We start from the raw sequence: 11570 nt of genomic DNA, 5'->3' as shown, positions 1-11570 counted from the left end.
GGCGGTCGGGGACGAGCAATGGTTTTTTCCTACCAATCTATCCCCCTAGGAGCATGCGCATAGTACTTTGTTTCGATGACTAATAGATTTTTGCAATAAGTATGTGAGTTCTTTATGACTAATGTTGAGTCCATGGATTATACGCACTCTCACCCTTCCATCATTGCTAGCCTCTCTAGTACCGCGCAACTTTCGCCGGTACCATAAACCCACCATATACCTTCCTCAAAACAGCCACCATACCTACCTATCATGGCATTTCCATAGCCATTCCGAGATATATTGCCATGCAACTTTCATCATCATCATATACATGACTTGAGCATTCATTGTCATATTGCTTTGCATGATCGTAAGATAGCTAGCATGATGTTTTCATGGCTTGTCCGTTTTTTTGATGTCATTGCTATGCTAGACAATTGCACATCCCGGTACACCGCCGGAGGCATTCATATATAGTCATATCCTTGTTCTAGATATCGAGTTGTAATATTGAGTTGTAAGTAAATAAAAGTGTGATGATCATCATTATTAGAACATTGTCCCATGTGAGGTTATCAAAATAAAAGTGGCCAAAGAAGCCCCACAAAAAAAAGAGAGAGGCCAAAGAAGCCTACAAAAAAAGAAAAAAAGAAAAAAAGAAAAAAATGAGAGAAAAAGAGAGAAGGGGCAATGTTACTATCCTTTTACCACACTTGTGCTTCAGAGTAGCACCATGTTCTTCATATAGAGAGTCTCTTGAGTTATCACTTTCATATACTAGTGGGAATTTTCATTATAGAACTTGGCTTGTATATTCCAACGATGGGCTTCCTCAAATGCCCTAGGTCTTCATGTGTAAGCAAGTTGGATGCACACCCACTTAGTTTCAGTTAGAGCTTTCATATACTTATAGCTCTAGTGCATCCGTTGCATGGCAATCCCTACTCACTCACATTGATATCTATTGATGGGCATCTCCATAGCCCGTTGATACGCCTAGTTGATGTGAGACTATCTTCTCCTTTTTGTCTTCTCCACAACCACCATTCTATTCCACATATAGTGCTATGTCCATGGCTCACGCTCATGTATTGCGTGAAAGTTGAAAAGGTTTGAGAATGTCAAAAGTATGAAACAATTGCTTGGCTTGTCATCGGGGTTGTGCATGATGTGAGTATTTTGTGTGGTGAAGATGGAGCATAGCCAGACTATATGATTTTGTAGGGATAACTTTCTTTGCCCTTGTTATTTTGAAAAGACATGATTGCTTTATTAGTGGGCATGAAGTATTATTGTTTTTATGTCAAAATATAGACTATTGCTTTGAATCACTCGTATCTTAATATTCATGCCATGATTAGATTACATGATCAAGATTATGCTAGGTAGCATTCCACATCAAAAATTATCTTTTTTTTATCATTTACCTACTCAAGGACGAGCAGGAATTAAGCTTGGGGATGCTGATATGTCTCCATCGTATCTATAATTTTTGATTGTTCCATGCCAATATTATTGAACTTTCATATACTTTTGGCAAATTTTGTTACTATTTTTGGGACTAACATATTGATCCAGTGCCCAGTGCCAGTTCCTGTTTGTTGCATGTTTTTTGTTTCGCAGAATATCCATATCAAACGGAGTCCAAACGGGATAAAAACTAGCGGAGATTTTTTTGATATATATATGAGTTTTGGGAAGAAAAATCCACGCGAGACGGTGCCCGAGGTGGCCACGAGGCAGGGGGCGAGCCCCTGACCCTCGTGGGCCACCCGTAAGGCGGTTGGTGCCCTTCTTTCGCCACAAGAAAGCTAATATCCGGATAGAGATCTTGTTAAAATTTTAGCCCAACCGGAGTTACGGATCTCCGGAATATAAGAAACGGTGAAAGGGAAGAATCTGAGAACGCAGAAACAGAGAGAGACAAAGAGACATATCCAATCTTGGAGGGGCTCTCGCCCCTCCCGTGCCATGGAGGCCATGGACCAGAGGGGAAACCCTTCTCCCATCTAGGGAGGAGGTCAAGGAAGAAGAAGAAGGAGGGGGGCTCTCTCCCCCTCGCTTCCGGTGGCACCGGAGTGCCACCGGGGGCCATCATCATCACCGCGATCTACACCAACACCTCCGCCATCTTCACCAACATCTCCATCACCTTCCCCCCTCTATCTATAGCGGTCCACTCTCCCGCAACCCGCTGTACCCTCTACTTGAACATGGTGCTTTATGCTTCATATTATTATCCAATGATGTGTTGCCATCCTATGATGTCTGAGTAGATTTTTGTTGTCCTATCGATGGTTGATGAATTGCTATGATTGATTTAATTTGATTGTGGTTATGTTGGTGTCCTTTGGTGCCCATCATATGATTGCGCGCGTGGATCACACCCTAGGGTTAGTTGTATGTTGATAGGACTATGTATTGGAGGGCAAGAGTGACAGAAGCTTCAACCTAGCATAGAAATTGATGCATATGGGATTGAAGGGGGACCGATATATCTTAATGCTATGATTGCGTTTTACCTTAATGAACATTAGTAGTTGCGGATGCTTGCTAATAGTTCCAATCATAAGTGCATAGAATTCCAAGTCAGGGATGACATGCTAGCAGTGGCCTCTCCCACATAATACTTGCTATCGGTCTAGTAAAGTAGTCAATTGCTTAGGGGCAATTTAGCAACTCCTACCACCACTTCTCCACACTCGCTATATTTAATTTATTGTTTCTTAACCTAAACGGCCCCTACCTTTTATTTACGTACTCTTTATATCTTGCAAACCTATCCAACAACACCTACAAAGTACTTCTAGTTTCATACTTGTTCTAGGTAAAGCGAACGTCAAGCGTGCGTAGAGTTGTATCGGTGGTCGATAGAACTTGAGGGAATATTTGTTCTACCTTTAGCTCCTCGTTGGGTTCGACACTCTTACTTATCGAAAACTGTTGCGATCCCCTATACTTGTGGGTTATCACTATCAAATACGCATCCAAGAAGGTGATGAATGGAAAATCGGAGTTAAGACCAAATTTGGCTTATATGAATGGCTTGTTATGCCAATGGGTTTATCCGAATCACCCGTACTTTCATGCGAGTCATGCATTTTGTTCTTCGACCCTATATTGGTGTATTTTTTGTGGTCTATTTTGACGATATTCTTGTGTGTAGCAAATCTCTCAAAGACCATGTCACCCATCTTAGAACTGTGTTGCAAACCCTTAGGAAAGAGCGCCTTTACACTAATATGGACAAATGCCTTTTCGATGTTGATAAGCTTGTTTTCTTGGGTTTCGTTGTGTCTTCTAAGGGTGTTCATGTAGATGAATCTAAGATTAATGGTATTAAAACTTGGCCCCAACCAACGAACTTGCAACAAGTGACCAACGAACTTGCAACAAGTGAGTAGTTTTCTTGGTTTAGCCAGTTTCTATCGTAGATTTGTGAAGGATTTTAGCACCATTGCTTCACCTTTGCATGCTTTCAGTAAGAAAAATGAGCCTTTTGTTTGGGGACCATCCCAAGATACCGCATTCAATGAGCTTAAGAATTTGCTTACTCATGCTCCTGTGCTTGCATTACCAAACTTTGACAAACCATTTGAAATTCATTGCGATGCTAGTGGTAATGGCATAGGAGGTGTGTTAACGCAAGAGAAGCGCCCCATAGCTTACTTTAGTGAGAAACTTTCCGGAGCGCAACTCAATTACCCCATCTATGACAAAGAGCTATATGCTTTAGTGTGAGTTCTGCATGAATGGGAACATTATCTTCGCCCTCATGAATTTGTCATCCATACTGACCATGAAACGCTTAAATACCTTAAGGGTCAAACTAAGTTGAACAAGCGTCATGCTAAATGGAGTGAGTTCATTGAGTCCTTTCCTTATGTCATCAAGTACATTAAAGGTAAGGAAAATGTTGTGGTGGACGCTCTTTCCCACATATGCATTCTTGTCACCAAACTTGAATTGAATGTCATGGGCTTTGAGCACATAAAAGACTTGTATGTGCATGATCCTACTTTTGCAATTCCTTATGCCAAGTGTTTGATGCATACATCTTGGGAACGCTATTACATCAAAGATGCTTATCTTATGAGAGCTAACAAACTATGCATTCCCGAGTCTTCGCTTCGTTTGTTACTTTTGCAAGAATCTCATGGAGGAGGACTAATGGGACACTTTGGACGCGACAAGACATTCGCTACGCTCTCCAAGAACTATTTTTGGCCCAAGATGTTCCGTGACGTCTCATGCTTCACCAACCGATGTTCGACATGTCGCAAAGCTAAGTCCAAAGCTCAATCTCATGGTATTTAGATGCCTCTTCCAATTCCATACTATCCATGGGAAGATATTAGCATGGATTTTGTGCTTGGTTTGCCTATAACTAGGAATGAAAAGTGATGCGGAGCATCCTACGGACATCACCATGTACACCTTCATAGCACATCAAGCTCCAAGTGGACCTACCGGACTTAAGGTGAACCCGCTCCTCTTCAAGATTTACATGAATATCCATAGGACTTGGTTGCTACCTCACCATGGATCAGTGTGCATCATTAGGTACGAAAGTGACCGCCACCAAGCAGCTAGAAAGCTTCCCGAAGGCCAAGGAGAAGGACCCCAAGCCCACATGGAGGAAGAAGGAACCCAACAGGAGCTGGACATGAAGTCCCAGGTGACCCCGTGCACACGGGCCCCCGAGACCCCATGTCCACGGGCTACACAAGGAGCTGGCGCTGGAGCACCCCGTGTGCACGGGCTTGTACCGTGCCCATGGGACCCCCATGCGCACGGGCCCATCAGGATGGACGACTGTGAGCTGCTGTTGGGCCTCCTCTTCGTCCCCTCCATCCACCTACCTATATATTCCATACCTAGACCATTTGTTAGGAATAACAAAGTATATGAGATGATTCTGTGAGCTTTGCTCCTTGTACCCACTCCTCTAGGAGATCATGTCCTCCTAAGGGAGAAGATCCACTTGTGGATACCAAGACCCCATCTAGGGAAGGATCCCCATCATAGGATCATCAAGACCTCTCTCCTCATAGGATTGGGATGAACTAGTACCTTGTATCTTTCCTTTGTTGTTCTTGCATCATTGTGAACTCTTGTATGTTCTTGGATCTAGCATATGTGTGATTGGATCTAGTCAATTTGAGTGTTTCCTCTCTCTTGTGTTCTTATTGTTCTTGGGGATTTCCCCTCAAATTTGTGAAAGATCTCCACTAAGGGTTCCACCCTACAACATCTTGGTATCATGAGCCATGGTTTCTCACGAAATTGGAGCCCCCCTTCTTGTTCTCTAGCCTAATTTTGTTGCATTCTTCCCCAATTTCGAAAATCCCCACCAAAAATAGCCCCAATTTTTTTTTGTGATTTGTTGGTTTGATGAGTTTTTGTTGGATTTGATCCATGGATTTGCTTGGTTTCAAGTGGACCTAGCTTTCCCCCATCTTTTTCCCACCATCCATCCCCAAATTCTCTCCAATTTTGCCCAAGAAATCTCCAATTTCTGCCACAAAATCGTGAAATTTCCGCCCACCCCGTGCCCACAGACCCAGACCTCGTGCGCATGGCCCCAAAAAAGTCTCTGGACACCCCATGCCCATGGACTTGTACCATGCGCACGGGACCACGTGCCCAGAGGCTCCTACCCCCGTGCGCACGACCCCCCCTAGGCCAGCCGCGAGCACTTCATCATTTTCCCCATAACTTCCACATCCGGAGTCTGATTTTCGCGTTCTTTAGCTCGTTGAGTAGCTATTGACATCCCCCATCCACCTAGATAGGTTCCAACACCATTTGAACCCATCAAATTTTGTCCATTTTGGCATCTTTTCCTAGGCCCTCCACCATATCATCCGCAAAACCACCACAGCCTTCCGCAACCTAACCCTTTTTGCTCCATATATCATTTGTGGTTGTTTGAGTGGTGACTTGAGTCTCCTAAGGTGTTTTGACTAGTTAGGGATGGTTGCTTCTTCATCAACCACCACCATAACTTCCGCATTGCCATCTCCGCTTACACCATTTGACCTTTTCCGTATGAGATTTTGAGTTTGTGGTTTTTACCGTTTCCTAAGGTGTTTCGGCTACTTAGCGACGGGTCTACATCATCTTGGTATCTACATCAAGACCACCGCCACTCATCATCGCCACGAGGTCGTCATCGACATCGACCACTTCACCATTTTTACACCCTAACCATAAGCAAGAACGGTAACCTCTATATCATCTTGGTATCATGGTATCCCATCATTGTACATTCTTGCCATTACATTGTTAACCCCTTAGCCCATTTTGCATCACTTGCCTATCGAGACTAGCCATTTGAGTATTTCCGACAACGTTACTTGTGCACATTAGGATCTGTACTTTCCATTGCATACATACCATACCATATTGGTATCATCTTGGTATCATATCATCTCTTGTCGCACAAGATTGTTCCCGCATATACAAAATCACTATCTTGGTTTGTGCATTTCGCATAGTGGCCATATAAAAAAAGAGAATAAGCTTTTAAGCAAAAAGAGAGAAAAGAAGCTTGTAAGCAAGAGCCATAGCATCGTCACATTGCATACCATACTACCATATTGATCATCTTGGATCATCATATGTGAAACACCGGAACATCATACACATAGCATACTTGGGATAGAAATCTCATACATTTTGCATCTTATAGGTTGTGCACAAGTGTCGTATCCGCCTATTGAGCAATCGTGCTAGCGTCTCTCTTGAGTTGTGCAACACGAGCATTTTCCGTGGATTCCACATTTTGTGCTCATTCCTTGGTTGCATGACCCCATTTATCTATCCGTGTGTGTGTTTCCATGTACCACATATTGCTATTGGTCTACTTGTTTCACTTGCGAATTTGTGAATCTTTTCCAACATTATTGACTCTTGCTAACATTTTGCATCAAATTTTTGTGCCACTATCCTCACTGAGCTCCACCATAAGCCTTACTTGTGTAGGTGTGAGAATTGACAAGATCCGGTACCAATTGTGCCATTTCCTTGTTACATTATTGAGTGATCATTGATACATCTTCAACATTGGATAAGGTACATTGGTCGAGTTCTTTCCTTTCTTCCACTCACATTTGCTCGAGTCTTGTGATGGATAGGCAAGGCATTTCATCTCCGATCTTCCACAACAACGACGGCGCGAACAACTACATCGACAAAAGGTCCATCTTCAGACTACCACGAGCAATGCACGACATTGAGCGACTCACCATCAACATTCACCAAAGCGAACCAAGGAAAAGGGACTACATCGACACCAAGTTGGCAGAACAAATGGGTCAAGTACGAGACATGTTGGCCAACTACAAGTCTTCTTCCCCTTCATCATCTTCTCGGTGGCGACGCTCAAGTAGCAAATCTTCGGAACACCATCGAGCTCAAGCACTACAACACCATCAAGATAACGATGCTCGACACGCACAAACCTACAAGTCCTAACATGCTCTACTTCACGCCAAGGATAACCTTCATGAGTACAAGAGAAGACCGCGAGACGAGCACCACCAAGACGGAGCTACGACTACTACCACCACTTCGGCATCTTCGCCAAGTGTTATCAAGGCATGTTCGCCTTTCGACGTACGACATCTTTGCCTACCTGACAAGTACGCCTACTTCGACATCATCAAGTTGTAGCGACCCGACCTCAAACGGTCAAGCCTCTGTGTATCCGTGCCATCCCTGGATCGGTATGCTGGCACACACAGTACATGAATGTATATATTAAAGTGAAATCACATGTATAAATAATGTAAAACTGTTATATACCTCATAAGTCTCAGTGAAAACAAACACAAGGGTGTGGAGTCCATCAACGCCAACGGCAAGTTGAGTGTAGACCGTAACCCTATAACGTAACTCTTACTCGTCGTAGAAAAGTCCCTGGAATATAAGACGTTGCAGCCCTATAGGTCAATACATTGAATGTACAGGCAAGTCACATCATAAGAATAATGAACCTATTTGTACATGCAATCTGGCTGGTGGAAAGCTCTAAGTTTAGTTTTTGCATAAAGCTAGTTTTCCCCTAGAATAAAAGATATTATTCTACCACTACTGTATAGCATAGGATGAGTTGGTAACCCCAACTAAATCCATTCCCAAAGTTTCATTTAAAACCCAACTGTTTAATTAAGAGTGATGAGATCTCCCAGCATTTCCACTACTAGATGCTCAAGTTGTCTGTAACCGGGGACACGGCTAATCGATTAGGTTTTAACACTCTGCAGAGGTTTGCGCACTTTTCCCCACAAGACTCGATCGCCTCCCTTGAAATTCTCGCACTGCCTGGTGTTTGAGAACAGGATGACCGAGACATAGTCTTTCGAAAATGTTCCCCCTTAACCCACAGATAGGCCGGTACACCTACATCATTCTACATCTGCTAGCCCATCCCGGAAGGGGTCACACTAACTACTCAACTAAGCCAGAGCCCATATTGGCTTGTGGCTGCACACGTAAGCTTCTAGACATGAGAATACGATTGATCTCTTTGAGCCTGGGCGGACGGACCACTAGTGGTGCACCACCATGGATTTCCCATGCATGCTCCCACTGTACTTCGCCACCATTCAAACCAAACCTCCGCCCAGGTAGTTCATTTACAAGTCTTGGTCCTGATTACTACTTTGTCACTCATGTCTCACCATGAACACTTCCCAATTCCATGTCTACATTTGCGAGGCGGAAATAAACTTACACGGTGGTGACAAGGTTGTATAGATCAGACCTACCTCAAATGAACTACTAGGTAACGACATAGCCATCTGGCAAAAATAAATCCTACCATGCAATCCTACCACAAAAGGACTAAGTGCATAATATAAAACATAGGTGATTGGAAGAATGGTCAAATGTGAACTTGCCTGGTAATAGTTGATGAAGATTATATCACTCTCAGAAATTTACTTAATAGAACTATTCATCACTCTCCGATGAAAATCTATAAAGTCAAACATTGCATCCACATAAGCAATCATTTCAGAGAACCAAATAACATGCAACATGAAAATACTCGGAAAATCCAAAGGAACACACAACACACTTAACTATCAAAAGTAAATACTAAGTGCAAAACAACATAGGGCATGTGGTTCAGAATTTGTGACGTGAAGCATAGTGCATACAAGGCATACGAGTAAAACTACTATGGACATATCCTAAGTGTGTGAAAAATATCGTGAGATAGGTCCAAGTGATAGGGTTTGGCAATGGTGACACGGTGCAAAAAGAATCACATCAATTGGAGCTACGGTTTAGGAGATATGGCCAATTGAAGTTTGAATTCAAATCTGAATAAAGTTCAAATTTGAATTTGGCCAAAAGTTTTCAAAGTTGGCTTTCTGGATAAAGCTATTCGAGACGAACATTTTGGCGCTGGTTTCATCGAATTTGGATCAACGGTTAAAAAGTTGTGGCTATTCGAAGTTTAGGGGCTAAACTGAAATTTACAGGGACTTGACTGTGAGAGTTTTATTCGCGACCAGGTCCCTGGCCACGTGGCAGCTTCCGGGTGGCTGAGCAGCGTTCACGGCTTAGGCTAAACGGCGAACGGCCACTAAATAAGCAAAACCCTATGTGGTGGCTAATAAAAAAACCATCGATTTAACCAAAACCTTTGGTTTAAGTAAACCGGATTAACCGATCTAAAAAAACACTAAACTAAACCGATCTTAGAGAGAAAAAAATGAATAGCGAGAGAGCGGTTCGCTCACCTTGACGACGACGACGTACAGGGCGACGACGGCGCTGGCTTCGGGCGGTGGCGGGGCGGCGACTGCGGTGGTCTTCGGTGGCGGGGGAGGGGTCGGGGAGACCGAGCGCGGCGTGGGCGGCGCGCGGGTGGGGTCGGCGGGCGGTGGGGCGGCCAGCGACGAGCGGAGGGAGGCGGCAGCGTCCGGAGCTCCGGCGAGGGCGCGTTTCGTCGGGGCGGCGCCTCCGGAAGACCTAGGCGGCAAAAAATTGTCAAACGGATGCAGGACGGCAAGGGAACAAATTTTTGACAAAGAGGAGAGGGTATGGGGTTCCACCGACGACGGAATCAACGACGGAGAACTTCAGCTCCGGCGAGATCCAAATGGACGGGGAGGCGGCTACGTGCGACGTGGGGAGTAGAGGAGGGGCGGGATCAAACGAGGACGTCCTGGGGCTTTTATAGCCGAAGGTAGGGCGTCGGGGAGCAATGGGATAAGCTCATTCGAGCGGAAGGCGGCCGGCGGTTTCGGGCAAGCGCGCTCGCGAGCTCATCCCGAGCGGATTGAGTGGGAGGTTGGGTACGACCCGGGGATGGGCCCCGCTGGTCAGCGGCAGCGACGGGAAGCGAGCGAGGGGGAGGCGCGGGCGGTTGAGCGACGCGAAGGCCTTCGGGCGTTGGGTCTCCGCGTCGGGCCGAATTCGGCCATAGGCCGGTTGGGTGCTCCTGGGCCGAACAGTGTTTTGGTCCAGGCGGTTTTTTTGTTTTTTTTTCAGAACAAAAACTACAATAGAGCAAAAATAATTAAAAAAATTACATAGGCATATTATATACCAAAATGCTCAGAAAAATACCAAGAATAAGATGAACTATTTTCCAAGTTCAAATAAATTATATAAAAAATCATAAAAGTCAAAAAGTGCTACTGTTGCATTTAAAATCAACAAAAATCATTTTTTAAATAGCAAAATGATTTCAAATTTATTTTATCCTAATTTTCCATTGAAGGGAATCATTTTACCCTTATTTCCATTTATTTATTTTTAGGAGAAAAATATTTTGAAAAGAAACTCAAATAACTCCCAATTGGATTTGAATTTGGAGTTCAAACAACTTCAAATGGAAAAATGAGTTTCAAATAACTTCAAAGTGACTTCCAATTTATTTCTTTGAAACTTCCAACTCTCTTTCTTAAAATATGAAGAAGTCATTTTATCTTCCCTCATGAACTCATTGAGTTGCTTAAAGTTTCTAAATTTAAAATATTTCAAATGGAAATTCAAATCATTTTCGAACCCCTTTTCTTTTCTTTAAATGGAAGAAGTCATATTATCTTCACTCTAGGGTTTTGTAATGAATTTGAACTCAGGGAGATCAAAATGCAAGATGAAAGTTTTGGGAAAGTCCTTTTATTCCCTCTCATGCAGCTTTCAAAAAGTTTCAATTTCCACTCAGTTTCACACAATCAATCACACAAAAATCAAACAAACCATCACAATTATTTATTTAATATAACATTCCAAAATTTAGCATGATCCCATTTATCTATCCGTGTGTGTGTTTCCATGTACCACATATTGCTATTGGTCTACTTGTTTCACTTGCGAATTTGTGAATCTTTTCCAACATTATTGACTCTTGCTAACATTTTGCATCAAATTTTTGTGCCACTATCCTCACCGAGCTCCACCATAAGCCTTACTTGTGTAGGTGTGAGAATTGACAAGATCTGGTACCAATTGTGCTATTTCCTTGTTACATTATTGAGTGATCATTGATACATCTTCAACATTGGATAAGGTACATTGGTCGAGTTCTTTCCTTTCTTCCACTCACATTTGCTCGAGTCTTGTGA

Source organism: Triticum urartu, chromosome 1 (genome assembly GCF_003073215.2).
Source record: "Triticum urartu cultivar G1812 chromosome 1, Tu2.1, whole genome shotgun sequence".
Taxonomy (NCBI): Eukaryota; Viridiplantae; Streptophyta; class Magnoliopsida; order Poales; family Poaceae; genus Triticum; species Triticum urartu.
This window is presented reverse-complemented; position numbering follows the sequence as displayed.